The 17538-nt window shown below is 37.2% G+C and overlaps 2 pseudogenes; both read right to left on the bottom strand.

The window, feature by feature from the left end:
* The window catches only part of LOC106734042 (60S ribosomal protein L31-like), a 28018-nt pseudogene extending 19577 nt beyond the window's left edge, over nucleotides 1-8441 (bottom strand).
* A 1536-nt stretch (nucleotides 8442-9977) lies between these two features.
* LOC106734043 (60S ribosomal protein L31 pseudogene) lies at nucleotides 9978-10354 on the bottom strand (annotated as a pseudogene).
* Nucleotides 10355-17538: the final 7184 nt, after the last annotated feature.

Raw genomic sequence — 17538 nt, forward strand, 5'->3', positions numbered from 1 at the left:
TTTTGTTTTGTTGATTTTTTGGTGTATATTTTTTTATTCTCTATTTCTCTTATTTCTTTTTATCTAGAACTTTAGTTTCTTTTGTTTTTGTTGCTTTTCTAGTTACTTAAGATGAATAATTTGGTTATATATTTTCTATCTTTCTATTTTTCTTTTATGGGTAATGATTTCATTTTTCTTTAACTTTATTTTTTTAAATTTACTTACTTATCTTTTTTTTATACATTCAATTGCATTATTTAGTTTACAAAGTGAGTGTTTCAATATGTGAACATTTCTCCCTGGTCCAGTTGATCAAAATATCTTCAACAGATAACAACACTATCTACCCATCCCAACAATGCTCTTGTCTCCGTATCCCTCTTCCAAATGTCTTTCCCCAGGCCCCACTCCTCCACACACACCACATCTGGCATTCACACCCATCTCTTGTGTTTGTACATCCTTTAGTCCATCAGTTTCTGTTGTAGAGTGCGGTTACTGATGGGCTATGGGTACTGATTTCTATAAGCTTCCCTCTTAATTGGTTTCACTATGTACCAAAGAATATGGAGAATTGTGTGTTCATTATCACTAGTTTCAAGAAATTTTTAAATTTTGGTCTTCATTTCTTTTTTGTGTGTATTTTTATTAATTAATTAATTAATTAATTTTAATTTACATTTTATCACGTCTTTACAGTATACATTTCTTTTTCCAACATAAAAATCATGCATATCAGTCAAGACAAGGATATTACTGTATACACTATCATCTGTAAATAGCTTCTGATTTTTTGTCAAGTAAGCATACTTTTACGTGTTTTTTTCTTCCCCTTTCCCCTTCTCTCCCTTCTATACTAAACTTTTTTTTTCTTTTTTCATATTTTATAGATTCACAAAAGCTCTTAATGTATGGACAAAGCTAGAATCTAGTGACAAGTCCAGTGTAATTTTCTTCTAAAACAATTTTTTTCCCTCTCTCTCCATTCCCCCTTATATTAAAGAGAGGTATAAACTAACTTATTTGCAAACAAAACAAAACAAAACAAAACAAAACCAAAAAAACTAGGTTAATCTCAATTTGGCCTGTTATTTGCACAAAGCCCCATAAGAATTCAGTATCTGATGCAAGGCAACACATACTATAATATTATTGGACTTAGGCAAATAACCATTCTGTCACAAAATAAGAATGCTCACAAATATTTTCCAATTGTAAAGGGGTCAAGAAGAGAGAAAAGTTTGTTTCAATGAAAACCCTTTTTTTAAAAAAAAAAAACAAAAAAAAATTCTGAACCCAACAACTCAAAAGAAAACAAAAATCCTTAAATCTGGAAGACAAAGCATACAAGAAAATCAGTAATGTTTCAGAAAAATGTCACAGAATTCTATTTCACCAGTTCAGTCTTGTGCAATCTCTTTTGCTGAATTTGCAGTGTTAATGTGGTCTGACCTTTCTGTTAACATTCAACATTATTATTATTATTTTCAACATTATTATTAACATTTCAAAACTTGTTTCTACCATTAAGTTGGCCTTCCTTTTGATCACTTTTTGTTCTCTTATTTGTCTGTCTTTAGTTTTCCTGATATAATACTCCCTTCAGAACTTCTCGAAGACCTGGTCTGGTATTGGTAAATTCTTTCAGGTTTTGTTTATCTGAGAATGTTTTTATCTTTTCTTCCTACATGAAGGATAATTGCCAGATACAGTATTTTTGGTTGAAATTGTCTTTTACTTAACACTTAGAATATATTTTCCCATTCTTTCCTTGTTTGCATTGTTTCCAATGAGAGGTCCAATGTTAGCCTGATGGGATATACTTTGAAAATAACTTGACGTTTTTCTCTTGCCAATTTTAGTATCTTTGTGGTTTTTGTCAATCTAGCTTTGATGTGCCTTGGAGAAGATCTTCTTGGGTTGATTCTATGTGGGGTCATTTGTATATCCTGGGTCTGGATATTTGAATGCTTCTCTAGGTTTGGAAAGTTTTCTTCCAGGATTTCATGGAATAGATTATCAATGTCCTTATTAGTTTCTTCACCTTCCGGGATACTGATTACCCAGATATTTGGGCATCTAATAATATCTAGTATTACTCATATTATTCTCATTTTGGGGGTTATTTTCTCAGTCTTTTTGGTGAATTTTTCTAGGTCAGAGGTTCTAACTTCTACATCTGAGATTAGATCTTCTGCATGATCTAATATGTTTTTAATATTTTCAAGGGAGTTTTGATTTCCTGTATAATAGCCTTTATCTCTAACAGTTCCAGTTTATTCTTTTTTATGGTGTGTATTTCCTCTTTCAGATTGTGGAAGAACTTCCTCACCTCCTGGAACTCGTTGTCTCTTTTCTCCTATATCTTCTGAAATTTGTTGTCTCTCTTCTCTTGCATCTTTGTTAGCTTTGTCACTATGAATATCCTAAAATTTTTTTCTGACATTTCTAAGGAGTTCCATTTACTGTCTTTGAAAGATGAAGGGCTGTTCTTTCCCCTTGGGGGAGAGATATTTTCTTGATTGCCCATATTTGTTTTGCCTCTGCAATGGTGGTTTCTGGTCATCTGATGGATTATACATTACTCCCTACCTTCTTGGAGTTAGTTCTGAGTGTGAGAGGTGTGCAGAAGGAGATGGCCTGCAATTTTTCTGCAGTACCATTTCCCTGATCCTCACCAAGCAGCCTTCACTTTAGTCAGTGGAACTGGATATTTAAAAAGGCCTCAAGTTTCAAGGAAATGGGGCACCTGGGCTGAGCTGTGGGGTTTAAAGTATTCAGATGTTTCGCTACTGTGCAACTAGACCTGCCTAGACTCTCAATATGTGGAAGATGAGAAGCAAGGTGAGAAAATCATGTAAAAGAAAGAAAACAAATGGAAAAAGACAAAAAAAAAAAAAGGAGAAAAAGAAAGACTGAATAAAACAATGAAAAGGGAAAAATTATTTTTAAAAAAAGCAAAAAAATCAGAATCATGTAGCACGCTAGTGTGCTGTGCAATAGGGGCAGGGAAAGCCCACCTCAGATGTACATGGATTCTGAAATTAGAAAGAGAAAAGAGAGGTCAGAGGCAAGAGACGGTACCTACAGATTGTTAAAAAACAAACAAACAAAAAACCCACATAAATATAAGAGAGAAAAATTTCAGAAGAAAGGGAGAGCAAGAGAGAGAGACAGAGACAGAAAGAAGACAGAGACCACCCTACCTGGCTTTTGTTGGGTGTTGTGCTAGAAGGCGGGGTTTGGGGCAGAGGCTTTTTCCAGTTTAAGGGGCAGGGAAAGCCCACCACAGATGCTCATGGATTCTGGCTATTGGCTGGGTTTTGGGCCTGCTAGTCTTCAGTAGTTTTGACGTTGTTTAGTTTTCATATGTTCGTGTATTTTTGAAGGCCATTTCTGTTGCTGATTTCAAATTAAATCTATTGTGATCAGAAAAGATGGTAGATATCTTTTCTATACATTTAAATTTGTAAAGGCTTGTTTTACAATGTGCTCCATCTTCAAAATGTTCCATGTGGCACTAAGAAAAATGTATATTTTGTAGTTGTTGGGTGAAATGTTCTACACTTGTCTGTCAGATCATTTGTTTTATAGTATCATTTAGCTCTGGTGTCTCTTCATTGTTTTTTTTTTTGTTGTTGTTTTTCTTTTTTTGTACAGATAACCTGTCAGTGGTGACAGTGGAGTATCAAAATCCCCAACAATTAGTGTATTGCGGTTTATCTCTCTCTTTAGGTCTAGTAGTCTTGCTTTTATGTAGTTGAGTCCCTCGTATTGGGTGTGTAATTACTTATAATTGTCATATCTTCTTGGTGAATTTATCTTTTTAATACTATATAATGACCCTCTTTGTCTCTTTTTACAGTTTTTATCTTGAAATCTGCTTTGTTTTATATCATTATTATGACTTCAGTTTTGTTGTGGGGAGTTTCTCTTTGCATTAAATGACTTTCCAATCCTTCATTTTCAATCTATGTATGTCTTTATCAATGAGGTGTGTTTCTTTCTTTCTTTTTTTTTTTTCTTTTTTTGAAGAGATTTTTGCTGTAGGGACCATGCGCTCCCCAGGCAGACAGAGAGAGACAGAGAGATAGAAAGCGAGAAATCACCCCCTAGGGGGGATGGCTACTACACAATCCCTTCTCCTTCATTCTCCTCTTGGGATTCTGGGCACGTACCCGCCCCCGGCGGGAGTTTAAGCCGCCCGGTCCGGGACTCAAACCGCGGTCGACTACGTGGGAGTCCAGTGACATAGCCATTACGCTAACTGCTGGTCCCTCAATGAGGTGTGTTTCTAGTAAGCAGCATATAGGAAGCCACTGTTTTTAAAATCTATTCAGTCAATCTGGATCTTTTAATTGGAGAGTTTAATCCGTTAACATTCGACATTATTATTGATATCTACAGACTACTGCCATTTTGTCAGTCATTTTCTTAGTTGTGTGTTTTCTTATTTCTATTTATCTCCTTTCCTTTTCTTGTTGTAGTCCCTTCTGTACCTCTTGAAGTCCTGACCCAGTGTTGATGAATTCTTTGAGTTTTTGTTTACCTGGGAATGATTTTATCTCTCCTTTCTATTTGAAGAATAATCTTGCTGGGTATAGTATTCTTATTGTATTACTCATCTCAAGTTCTGTTTGACTCATTTTTAGGGCATTAGCTTTTTATAGAGTCATGTCATGGAATGATTTTTTTCATCTCCCAGAATTGATTGTCTGTTTTTTCTTGCATTGTGTTTTGTTATGATGAATATTCTGAATTTCTCTTCCAACATTTTGTGATGTCCGGTGTTTTATCCATTGTTGGTGAAAAGTTGTGCCTTTCTTTGGGAGTATTTCCTTGCTTTTTCATATTTCTTGTATCTCTACATTGACTTTTAGGCATCTGGTGGAGTACTCACTTTTTTCTTAATTTTCGGAGTGGATCCTATAGTACCAGGTGGAATGAACAGCCCTTGGTCTGAGTGTGTCCCTGGTAAAGTGGTCTAGAAGGGGTTGAAAGTCAGCTGTGTCTTTCAAATCAGAGCAGGGATTGTATGACTTTTACATAACACCTGGAGGTGGAGCACCTCTTCAGATGCACACGAAACTCTGGCAACATGGTCTAGGAGGGCTCAGAGGAAAGCCTTTCTATGAGACTGAAGACATGGATCCTGAGTGGCCTGCATGCAATGCTGAAGAGCAGTGCATTTCTCCTAAGTGTGGACCTGGGAAGGCAATTTATGGAAGAGAATGCATGAAATGGATGTGACTCTGACAAAGTGTTCTAGGAAGGGCCAAGGGCCAGCTGTACCTTTTGAATCCAAGCAGTGTTTATGTACCCTGCCTCTGGACCTGACTGAAGTCCCGGTGAGGTCACTGTGGCAATTTTATCCATGGGACACAATAAATGGACTCTCAGTGGTCTGAGATGGGATAACCAGGGATAGACTGACCTTCTGTCTGAGTGTGGTCATGGGAACTTAGTTGATGAGGTGCCAGAGCAAACCCATCTGTCAGGCCCTCAAAAGAAACTGCAACCTTTAGAGCTTGGGGATTCAGGGTGGCTGACCAGATTTGAGCAAACTACTTCTAGATGTTAAGTGGTTAGATTGTATACTCCAGGGTCAGGAGGTGGTCTGGGGTGATGCCCTCTTTGCCCTACTCTGACTTAGAGGGAGGATTTCTGGTAGTATTTTTTTCTGTCTCTCACCTTCTTCTTCTTTACCCACACAATTTAGGAAGGTTTAAAAAAGCTGCACTGTGTGTGGCAGTGTGTGGCATCAGTTGGGGCAGATAGCCATTACCCTAATCTTGTGTCTGAAGGGAGAGAGAATGCAAGCTTGCCCTATCTGTCAGATGAGGGTGGTGACCAAATTCCTCAGTCTCTGTGTGATGGGGTGTGTTTCTTCAGCTCCCATTGGGCTCTGGAATTTTCTCTTAAGTGGAGCTCCTCTGCTAGTTGTTTGCAGAACAACATAGCTCTTCCATCTTGAACTGGGAGGTCCAATGTTCTTTTTTTTTTTTTTTTTTGAGAGATTTTCACTGTAGGGTGCGTGCGCTCGCCAGACAGACAGAGAGAGACATAGAGACAGAAAGCGAGAAATCACCCCCCAGGGGGGATGGTCACGCCGCAATCCCTTCTCCTCCATTCTCCTCTCGGGATCTTGGGCACGCACGCACACGCGCCCGGCATGAGTTTTTTTAAGCCACCGGGTCCGGGACACGAACCGCGGTCGACTACGTGGGAGTCCAGCGACATAGCCATTACGCTAACTGCTGGTTCCCCCAATGTTCTTTTGAAGCTGTATGCTCATGCACTTTCCTGTGTTGTTTGTTAGCACCATGCCAGTTTTGTTGTTCTGTACGTGGGAATGCTGGAATCTGCACTGGGAGCCTAGAATTGTTTCAGAGGAGAATTCCTCTCATTTTCTCCCCTGGAGGAGAGATGGGGAGAGGGTGTTCCTTAAAGCCTTACTGGCATCAGTAGAAATTATGTTCTAGAATCTCCTGCTTTTTCTTGGACTTTGTCAGTCACGCCTCACTCCTCTGCTGGCAGCTCAGGCATTTATTAGCCTTTCTCCCCAGACAGATACTAGGGTGAATGTTCCTAGTTGGCCATTTTTATACAGATTTTCACTGAGAGATTTTCACTGTAGGGTGCGTGCGCTCGCCAGACAGACAGAGAGAGACATAGAGACAGAAAGCGAGAAATCACCCCCCAGGGGGGATGGTCACGCCGCAATCCCTTCTCCTCCATTCTCCTCTCGGGATCTTGGGCACGCACGCACACGCGCCCGGCATGAGTTTTTTTAAGCCACCGGGTCCGGGACACGAACCGCGGTCGACTACGTGGGAGTCCAGCGACATAGCCATTACGCTAACTGCTGGTTCCCCCAATGTTCTTTTGAAGCTGTATGCTCATGCACTTTCCTGTGTTGTTTGTTAGCACCATGCCAGTTTTGTTGTTCTGTACGTGGGAATGCTGGAATCTGCACTGGGAGCCTAGAATTGTTTCAGAGGAGAATTCCTCTCATTTTCTCCCCTGGAGGAGAGATGGGGAGAGGGTGTTCCTTAAAGCCTTACTGGCATCAGTAGAAATTATGTTCTAGAATCTCCTGCTTTTTCTTGGACTTTGTCAGTCACGCCTCACTCCTCTGCTGGCAGCTCAGGCATTTATTAGCCTTTCTCCCCAGACAGATACTAGGGTGAATGTTCCTAGTTGGCCATTTTTATACAGATTTTCACTTCTTGGGATTTTGAAAATATGATAAACATGGGAACCTCTAGGGAGTTGCCACTGGTAACTGACAGGAACTCTGAAGCCCAGAAACTCTCCTTTGAAAGTTCAATATTCAGCTTCCAGTGATGTCATAGGCAACAGCCTGTTGCTCACTAGGCCCTGTCTGGGACATCCACTGGAGGCATGCCACTGCAAGCATTTGCTGTGCATGCTCTTACTTACTAGTTGAATTTTCATTTTTAAAATTCCAACTACCAATGATTCCTTAGAAATATACTCTGCAAAGAGTATATTGCAAAGAAGCCCCAAGAAAAGTGAATTCCCTTGAAAGGCTTTCTTCCAAGTCAGCTGTTTGGGAATTAGTAGGCCTTTCTGTACCTACTTCAGGGCTTTTTGGTGTTTAGCCTGAAGTCCTACCTGACTCCATTGCCACAGGTTGAATAACTTTCTCCAAAGAGTTTTACAAACGTTACTTGGTCTGTTGCTAATACTTTATAGTTTTTGTTGCTACTCTGAATTAGATATTTTCTTCTTCCTATATTGTTGGTGTTTGAATTTTTTAAACTATAACGTAAACTTCAAGAAGGCAGGCATGATTAATTCTTTTGTTTACTACTGTATTCTTAAGACCTGATAGACAGTGAGCTCTCAAAATGTGCTGAATAAAGTAATATTACATTTTCTAATGAACTATTTTTGCTTCGTACTATAATAACTCTAATGATTGTTGCACAACCCCGGATGAACTTGCATTAAAACTGAAACACTTCATGTGTTGATTCTCTGGAAGTTTCTTTTTTTTTCTTTTTTTCTTTCTTTATTTTTTGGTTTTATAACTTTATTTGAAAATCAGCAGTTAGTTCTCATCCACATTGACTGTAGATTTTTGAAAATGGTTACAAGTACCTAGGTCACCAGAGTGTAGAGCTTGTTGGGTGAATCTTCACCCTCATTTCGTTTTCTGGACAACCGCACACGAATTTGATATGGGACATTCCTTATTCCTTTGGCCCAGACAGCTTCATTAAGCCTGGTATCAACGCACACATCTGGAGCCCCCATCTCCTTCATGGCAAATTTCCAGATTTTTTTGAGTGCCTAAGGGTCACATTTCTTGAAGCCCATGCCATGGATGCACTTGTGAACATTGATGGTGTATTCCCGGGTCACCCCTCGTTGACGGTAGAATGGCCTTTCTTCTTCTCCCCACCCTTCTTTGTGGGAGCCATTCTGCCTGACCTAAGTTGAAAAGAAAGAACACAAAGGATTGTGGGAGGAGGAAATGGAGGTTTCTTTTACATACATAAATTAAAAACATCTGAATAAAACAGCTTTAATTCTGTTTTTCTAACTCCTATAATCCATTTTTATTTTTTATATTATTGCATTGTCAAGGAACTCTATGCATGGGGTTAACATGTATTCCCATCTAAAGAGAATTATTCAAAAGTATCACCCTTACGCCTTCTAATAACTGTAATTTTGATTAATGCTGTTTCTCATATTGAAAAAAAGTAGCTTTATGGGACCAGCAGTTGGTGTAATGGCTCTGTCGCTGGACTTTCATGTTGTTGACAGTGGTTCAAGTCCCGGACCCGGTGGCTTAAACTCATGCCGGGCATGTGTGTGAGCATGGCCAAGATCCTGAGGGGAGAATGGAGGTGAAGGGATTGCTGTGTGGCCATCCCCCTTGGGGGTCATTTCTCACTTTCTGTCTCTCTGTCTCTCTCTGACTTTCTGGTGAGTGCACATGCCCTACAGCAAAAACCTCTTAAAAAAAGTAGCTTTATATTGCTATTTTGTTAAATTTCTATAAATAAGTATTTAATTACATAATTCATTTTCTTAAGTCACTGAAATGATTGTGTCTTTTAAATTTTGTTTAATATGCTGAACAATATAACTGAATTTCTGACTTTGGAGAAGATTTTGCATTCTAGAAATCTTACTGACAATTTACCAACGATGTAAACGTAAATAAAATAATTTGTGGAAAGTTGTATGCTATATAAATGGGCTGTATGAATGTGAATCCCTTAAATTATTTTTCTGTTTTTGGTCTTGTCTTTGCTTTTTCTCCTTCCTTGTTTTATGCCACCTGTTCTTTCCTGCTTCTTCAGATTAGATCTTCACAAATAAAGTCTTTAGCTGCCTCTAGGATCTTGACTCAGACTTTGCTCTTGGAGTATTCCATACTAAGAAATGCTGTGTGTGTGGTGGTAGGGGTGGGTGTTATTTAGAAAAGTTATTTATTTTATCCTTTATTTATTTTAAAGTTTATAGTTTGAGAGCATGACATGTGGTTATGCTGTTAACTCAAAGAATTTATAAGGGGGAATAGATTAAAGAAGGGAAAGGAGGACAAAATTAGCTGTGAACACATTAAAATTTGGAGAACATGGTAAGACACTGAGGTAAAAACACCTAGTATATTCAAATGAAAAGAAAATATTACCATTATCAATAATATATTGAGGCTATTACGTAAACTTCAAGAAGGCAGGCATGATTAATTCTTTTGTTTACTACTGTATTCTTAAGACCTGATAGACAGTGAGCTCTCAAAATGTGCTGAATAAAGTAATATTACATTTTCTAATGAACTATTTTTGCTTCGTACTATAATAACTCTAATGATTGTTGCACAACCCCGGATGAACTTGCATTAAAACTGAAACACTTCATGTGTTGATTCTCTGGAAGTTTCTTTTTTTTTCTTTTTTTCTTTCTTTATTTTTTGGTTTTATAACTTTATTTGAAAATCAGCAGTTAGTTCTCATCCACATTGACTGTAGATTTTTGAAAATGGTTACAAGTACCTAGGTCACCAGAGTGTAGAGCTTGTTGGGTGAATCTTCACCCTCATTTCGTTTTCTGGACAACCGCACACGAATTTGATATGGGACATTCCTTATTCCTTTGGCCCAGACAGCTTCATTAAGCCTGGTATCAACGCACACATCTGGAGCCCCCATCTCCTTCATGGCAAATTTCCAGATTTTTTTGAGTGCCTAAGGGTCACATTTCTTGAAGCCCATGCCATGGATGCACTTGTGAACATTGATGGTGTATTCCCGGGTCACCCCTCGTTGACGGTAGAATGGCCTTTCTTCTTCTCCCCACCCTTCTTTGTGGGAGCCATTCTGCCTGACCTAAGTTGAAAAGAAAGAACACAAAGGATTGTGGGAGGAGGAAATGGAGGTTTCTTTTACATACATAAATTAAAAACATCTGAATAAAACAGCTTTAATTCTGTTTTTCTAACTCCTATAATCCATTTTTATTTTTTATATTATTGCATTGTCAAGGAACTCTATGCATGGGGTTAACATGTATTCCCATCTAAAGAGAATTATTCAAAAGTATCACCCTTACGCCTTCTAATAACTGTAATTTTGATTAATGCTGTTTCTCATATTGAAAAAAAGTAGCTTTATGGGACCAGCAGTTGGTGTAATGGCTCTGTCGCTGGACTTTCATGTTGTTGACAGTGGTTCAAGTCCCGGACCCGGTGGCTTAAACTCATGCCGGGCATGTGTGCGAGCATGACCAAGATCCTGAGGGGAGAATGGTGGTGAAGGTATTGCTGTGTGGTCATCCCCCTTGGGGGTCATTTCTCACTTTCTGTCTCTCTGTCTCTCTCTGACTTTCTGGTGAGTGCACATGCCCTACAGCAAAAACCTCTTAAAAAAAGTAGCTTTATATTGCTATTTTGTTAAATTTCTATAAATAAGTATTTAATTACATAATTCATTTTCTTAAGTCACTGAAATGATTGTGTCTTTTAAATTTTGTTTAATATGCTGAACAATATAACTGAATTTCTGACTTTGGAGAAGATTTTGCATTCTAGAAATCTTACTGACAATTTACCAACGATGTAAACGTAAATAAAATAATTTGTGGAAAGTTGTATGCTATATAAATGGGCTGTATGAATGTGAATCCCTTAAATTATTTTTCTGTTTTTGGTCTTGTCTTTGCTTTTTCTCCTTCCTTGTTTTATGCCACCTGTTCTTTCCTGCTTCTTCAGATTAGATCTTCACAAATAAAGTCTTTAGCTGCCTCTAGGATCTTGACTCAGACTTTGCTCTTGGAGTATTCCATACTAAGAAATGCTGTGTGTGTGGTGGTAGGGGTGGGTGTTATTTAGAAAAGTTATTTATTTTATCCTTTATTTATTTTAAAGTTTATAGTTTGAGAGCATGACATGTGGTTATGCTGTTAACTCAAAGAATTTATAAGGGGGAATAGATTAAAGAAGGGAAAGGAGGACAAAATTAGCTGTGAACACATTAAAATTTGGAGAACATGGTAAGACACTGAGGTAAAAACACCTAGTATATTCAAATGAAAAGAAAATATTACCATTATCAATAATATATTGAGGCTATTAGTATTATGAGATTTTTGAGTTCAGGAAGTTTGTCAGCATTATCTGGAGACTGTTTTCAAAATATCTCTCCTTTTCTTCTTGTAGAGATTTTGATTTATTTTATAGTAGGTGAAATTCAAGTATAAGGAATTGCATTTTTACAATGTAATATATTTTCAAATTTCTTTCTTTCATGAGAGAGAGAGACAGAGTAGGGTCTCAACAGGGCCTTGCACTATCCTCTCCTATGGTTTTCTCAGTCAGTTATAATTATGGGTTTCTGTGCCCAGACCCAGTGTCAACAGGTCAGTGTGGGACCTGAACTATGAACCCTGATATTCCACATGACTCCCAGCATTGGAGAGTGATGTGCTACTGCTGTGCCACTTTGTGATTTAATTTTTAACTCTCAAAATAGAAATACATTTGTATGTGTATTATTTTGTAATGAATTTTAGATTATTATATGATCTTTGCATATTTACCTTTCTCTTGCAAAGATATAATATAGACATAGAAGCAGTGGTTCCAGGAAAGAGATATGCATTTCAAATTTAAAATTGCCTTTTTTTTCCAGATCAAAATAATCACTCTTTTATTTGAATGGTAGATTATCTATGTGGAATGCCTTTGACCTGACTAAGCCATTAAAGATGCTTTTGAAGAAAAAAATAAACTCGGTTCTTTCCATTTATCTAAACTTAAAACCTCCATTTAGATCTTAAATTGCTCTCAAGTAGCTGCTAATGTATTCTTGCAGTTATATATTAAATATACTTATATTGTCATATTCTGAGGATTGCTAAACTTTGATATGTCGCACTGACATATACAAGTGTTAACTTAATTTTATTAGTAGAAAATGGCAACCTCTAGTTCAAGTGAATTTTCCATGTGGATAAATGGTAGAGTTTAAAATAAAACTTTAAATTTTAACATTTACCCTAACATGTGAAAAACCTCTTTATAAGCAATACCATTCTTCCCTAAACACCCAAAATCTGTCTGTATTTACTCTGTCTGCAACACATAGATAGTGAACTGAATGAAAGCAATCATTTTCACTAGTTATTTTTATTCATTTATTTTTCAGAATGGTGGCTTATTTGAGAAGCAGTTTTCAAGACTAATTATTAAACTGTGGTACTCTTCCTGTAAGCACTTATATAAAAATTTCCACAATTTGAAAAAGTGACCTTAGTGATTTGTTTTGTTGAGAGAGAAATGAGCCAAGATCATGTCTTGTCTTGTCTTGTCTTGTCTTGTCTTGTCTTGTCTTTTCTTTTCTTTTCTTTTCTTTTCTTTTCTTTTCTTTTCTTTTCTTTTCCTTTCTTTTCTTTTCTTTTCTTTTCTTTTCTTTTCTTTTCTTTTCTTTTCTTTTCTTTTCTTTTCTTTTCTTTTCTTTTCTTTTCTTTTCTTTTCTTCCCTTCCCTTCCCTTTCTCTTGCCCTTTCCCTTTCCCTTTCCCTTTCCCTTTTTCTTTCTTTTTCTTTTTCTTTTCTTCTTTTGTTTGCTATAGAGTTCATGAATTTGCAAGAGAGTGATAGAGACAGAAAGATAGAGAAAGTATCTCTCCATTAGGTACAATCTTTTCTTCTCCATTTCTACTCTCAGGATTTTGGGCACTCATAATCCTTTCTCTTCCATTTTTTCCTCTTGAGATTTTGGGCACTCATACACATATGTCTGGCATGTTTTTCAAGCTGCTAGGTCTGGGATGCAAACTGCACGATTGACCTTGTGAGATGCAGTCGACTTTAAGCACCATGCCACTGCTTTGCCCCCAAGGTGTTTTCATATGGGGTTTTGTAAGGCTTGTTTAGATTCTTTTGCTTACTTTATAAAACAAACTAGAGCTAAATATTAGCTGATTCTTTAAGGTTAAACAGTACCTTCCAGAAATTATGTTTGACATTTTTTTGAATAGTTTTACAGCTTGTATGTTTAAACAAAATTGTTCCATTAAAAGCTAAATTTATTGATCATTGACAAAATTCAATGACATTCTCCTCCTGGCTCATTCATTAATTTAACAAATATTTACCAAGCACTTATTCTGTACCAGGAAGTGTTGTAGGTAAGTCATTTTATTTTATTTTTTTATAGAAACATAAAGAACCTGTTGCTTTGACAACTTAGGAAGAACAAAGTACTGTTTTCAGTATGTCTGTAAAACTCTGAGGTTGAGGCTATTAGAGAATTGCTGAATGCATAATACATACTTTTGATTTTAGTTTTTGCATTGAACGATATGGAGATCCAGTGCATATCAAATTGAATATATACATTATTTAATGTCTGGACTCTGACTTTGGTGAAAGATGATTAAATAGTAGAAATTGCTGGAATATTTCTAGCTTGGTCCTATCTGAAAATCCTATATACATATTGGATTCTATTCTTCCCCCCTTCCCCCCTTACCTTTTTTTTTTTTTTGGAATCTTTTCTTCTCCATTTCTACTCTCAGGATTTTGGGCACTCATAATCCTTTCTCTTCCATTTTTTCCTCTTGAGATTTTGGGCACTCATACACATATGTCTGGCATGTTTTTCAAGCTGCTAGGTCTGGGATGCAAACTGCACGATTGACCTTGTGAGATGCAGTCGACTTTAAGCACCATGCCACTGCTTTGCCCCCAAGGTGTTTTCATATGGGGTTTTGTAAGGCTTGTTTAGATTCTTTTGCTTACTTTATAAAACAAACTAGAGCTAAATATTAGCTGATTCTTTAAGGTTAAACAGTACCTTCCAGAAATTATGTTTGACATTTTTTTGAATAGTTTTACAGCTTGTATGTTTAAACAAAATTGTTCCATTAAAAGCTAAATTTATTGATCATTGACAAAATTCAATGACATTCTCCTCCTGGCTCATTCATTAATTTAACAAATATTTACCAAGCACTTATTCTGTACCAGGAAGTGTTGTAGGTAAGTCATTTTATTTTATTTTTTTATAGAAACATAAAGAACCTGTTGCTTTGACAACTTAGGAAGAACAAAGTACTGTTTTCAGTATGTCTGTAAAACTCTGAGGTTGAGGCTATTAGAGAATTGCTGAATGCATAATACATACTTTTGATTTTAGTTTTTGCATTGAACGATATGGAGATCCAGTGCATATCAAATTGAATATATACATTATTTAATGTCTGGACTCTGACTTTGGTGAAAGATGATTAAATAGTAGAAATTGCTGGAATATTTCTAGCTTGGTCCTATCTGAAAATCCTATATACATATTGGATTCTATTCTTCCCCCCTTCCCCCCTTACCTTTTTTTTTTTTTTGGAGAGATTTTTGCTATAGAGTGCGTGCGCTTGCCAGACAAACAGAGAGAGACATAGAGACAGAAAGCGAGAAATCACCCCCCAGGGGCGATGGTCACTCTGCAATCCCTTCTCCTCCATTCTCCTCTCGGGATCTTGGACACACACGCACATGTGCCCGGTGTGAGTTTTAAGCCACCGGGTCCGGGACATGAATCGCGGTCGACTATGTGGGAGTCCAGCGACATAACCATTACGCTAACTGCTGGTTCCCCCCCTTACCTTTCAGCAAGAAAGCACAATAAAAACAATTCTTCAATAAGAAGCAACCATTTTTTTTCTGAATATACTTCGTTATAGTGTTTTTATAGATTTGTTTTCTTTATAAATATTCTTTTGATAGAAATTTGTTATAATGATGTAAGTAATAATAACAGCATTTATCATATACTTGATATGTGCTGGGTGCCATGTGACATCTTTGACTATGTCATTTCAAATAAATAAATAGATAAATAAAAGCTCAAAGGGGCTCCATTCTTTTCAGATACTCTTATCTGGGGACTCTTACTTTCTCTTGATATTCCATTTGTTGTTTGAAGTATATTTTAAGGTCACCCTAGACTTTTTTTTTTAACGTTTTGCTCTATATTAAATGGGATGAAAAGCAAATAAGGGGCTAGCAGGTGGCATGGGGGTTAATGCACTGGATCTCACATGGACAACTTTGATTGGAGCCCTGGACTCAGTAGTTCAAAAATCACTCTGGGTGTGTGTGCTTTTGTGCCTAAAATTTTGAGAGATTGGAGGAGGAGGGAATGTCATGTGGCCATTTCCCCTGGATGGTGATTTCTCACTTTCCCTCTCATTCTCTCCATCTCTCTCTGGTGAGCGCACACACCCTGTAGCAAAAACTAAACCCAAAAAACAGTCTCTTAAACTGTCCTTTATTATTCCTTAGGTCACGATTGCATTTAAGTCCAGCGAGGATTTTCATGTGTGCAAGTCAGTTCCTTGTTTTCCTCTTTGACAGTGTGACAGTGGGTGGGACAGTGATGTTTCCTTGTTCTTACATGCATCACAAAGGCTGCATCAGTGCTGCACCTTCCCTCTCTCACTCTTGCCTTTCCAGAGATCTGGCTAGTTTCAGGGGCACTGTTACTAGGTCACCATTGGATCTAGACTCAGAGGTTCTTTGTTGACTCCTGGTTGAACAAGAGTGTTTGGATAACTTCTGTCTGTTGCTTGCATGAACGGGAAGCAAGGCTAACAGTTTTATGGGAACCTCAGTTTGCTGGTTGGATGAGTTTAATGATAAATACATGTGACCAAGACCAGTTTTGACATTGCTTTCTAGTTTTGCGGTCTAATAAAAAATTTAATGTTTCTCAGGAAATATGAAATTGTCATAAATCTTGTCTGATGCCTAAATAAGAAGTCAATGTTTATTAAATAGGCACAAGAGTGGGACTTAGTCTTCTGTATGATCACCATAAAAGCTAATTATGTTGATGGCACTCAGCTGGTATAAATATTATTCATTAAATGTTCTTAAATAGAAAAACATATTATCTAGGAACATTAATAATTTTTAAATATGGCTGGTATTTATTTCAGTTTATCATGGAATTTATATCCTTCAAGGAACTCTTTTCTTTCTTTGGTAAGTTAATTTATTTGTTTATTTTACTTCAAGGGACTTTATATCAGTACTTAAATTATACACAAGTTCAACATTCTCCAGTAGTTTTTCTTGACCCAAATGAATTGAAATATTCTCTGGATGATATAAACAAAGGATAACTCCATTTTCAGTTGTATTTGTATGAATGTGTGTGTGTGTGTGTGTGTGTGTGTATGTGATGAAATGTTTAAATTGAAAAAATTAAAATGAAATTTCAAATAGGTTTCCAGATTCAATCGATGTGAAATTAGAAAGTGAGATGAAACAATATGCAGTAAAGAAATGTCTTGTCTTCTGAACTATTTCACTCAAAGTCACCTGTGAATGCGCATAAGAGAAAGACTGAAATTCAGAGATTTAACGTGAATTTGACTGGAAGTCAAGTGTGAATGAATTTCCAATGGATTTGCACACCTTAGTATGAACTTTAGATGTTTATTCTAAAGGTACTGAGGAACATAGAAATTGGTTTGAACAAAGAAGTGATATATTCAATATAAGGCATTCTAGAATAAGAAAGATTTCATGAAGGGGTGGAGGAGTTACTGTAATGTCTCAACTGAGAAGTACTGAATGTGGGTGCTTCAAGAGTAAATGGAGAAGATAAGTAGAAGAGACACATACATCACACTACCTTTGCTGTTTAGAGGTGAAGGGTGGTGGTTGGATTCAGATTTTACTTAGTAAACCCCATATTTTTTAAAACAATGCTTTGGGCAAGCCATGGTGCTGCACAGTCATGCACTGCTCTGTGATTCAGTGGCCACACAGGAGGGTCCCTGGTTTGTATCCCAATGTCTCCGCAAGCATAGCAAACACATGCTGGTGTGCCCATGATCCTGGGTAGCTGGATCTGTGGGTAGGATGACTGTGTGAGGACCCTGTTAGGAGTGCTTCTCTCTCTTTCTCTCCCCTTTCTCTCTCTTGGAGGAAATAAACAGCAATATAAACCAATGCTTTGCTTTTTGGGTGGATTTACTTCTACTTAGCTTGATGGTTAAGAGATATA

This window comes from Tupaia chinensis, unplaced genomic scaffold (genome assembly GCF_000334495.1).
Source record: "Tupaia chinensis unplaced genomic scaffold, TupChi_1.0 Scaffold147554_1, whole genome shotgun sequence".
Classification (NCBI taxonomy): Eukaryota; Metazoa; Chordata; class Mammalia; order Scandentia; family Tupaiidae; genus Tupaia; species Tupaia belangeri.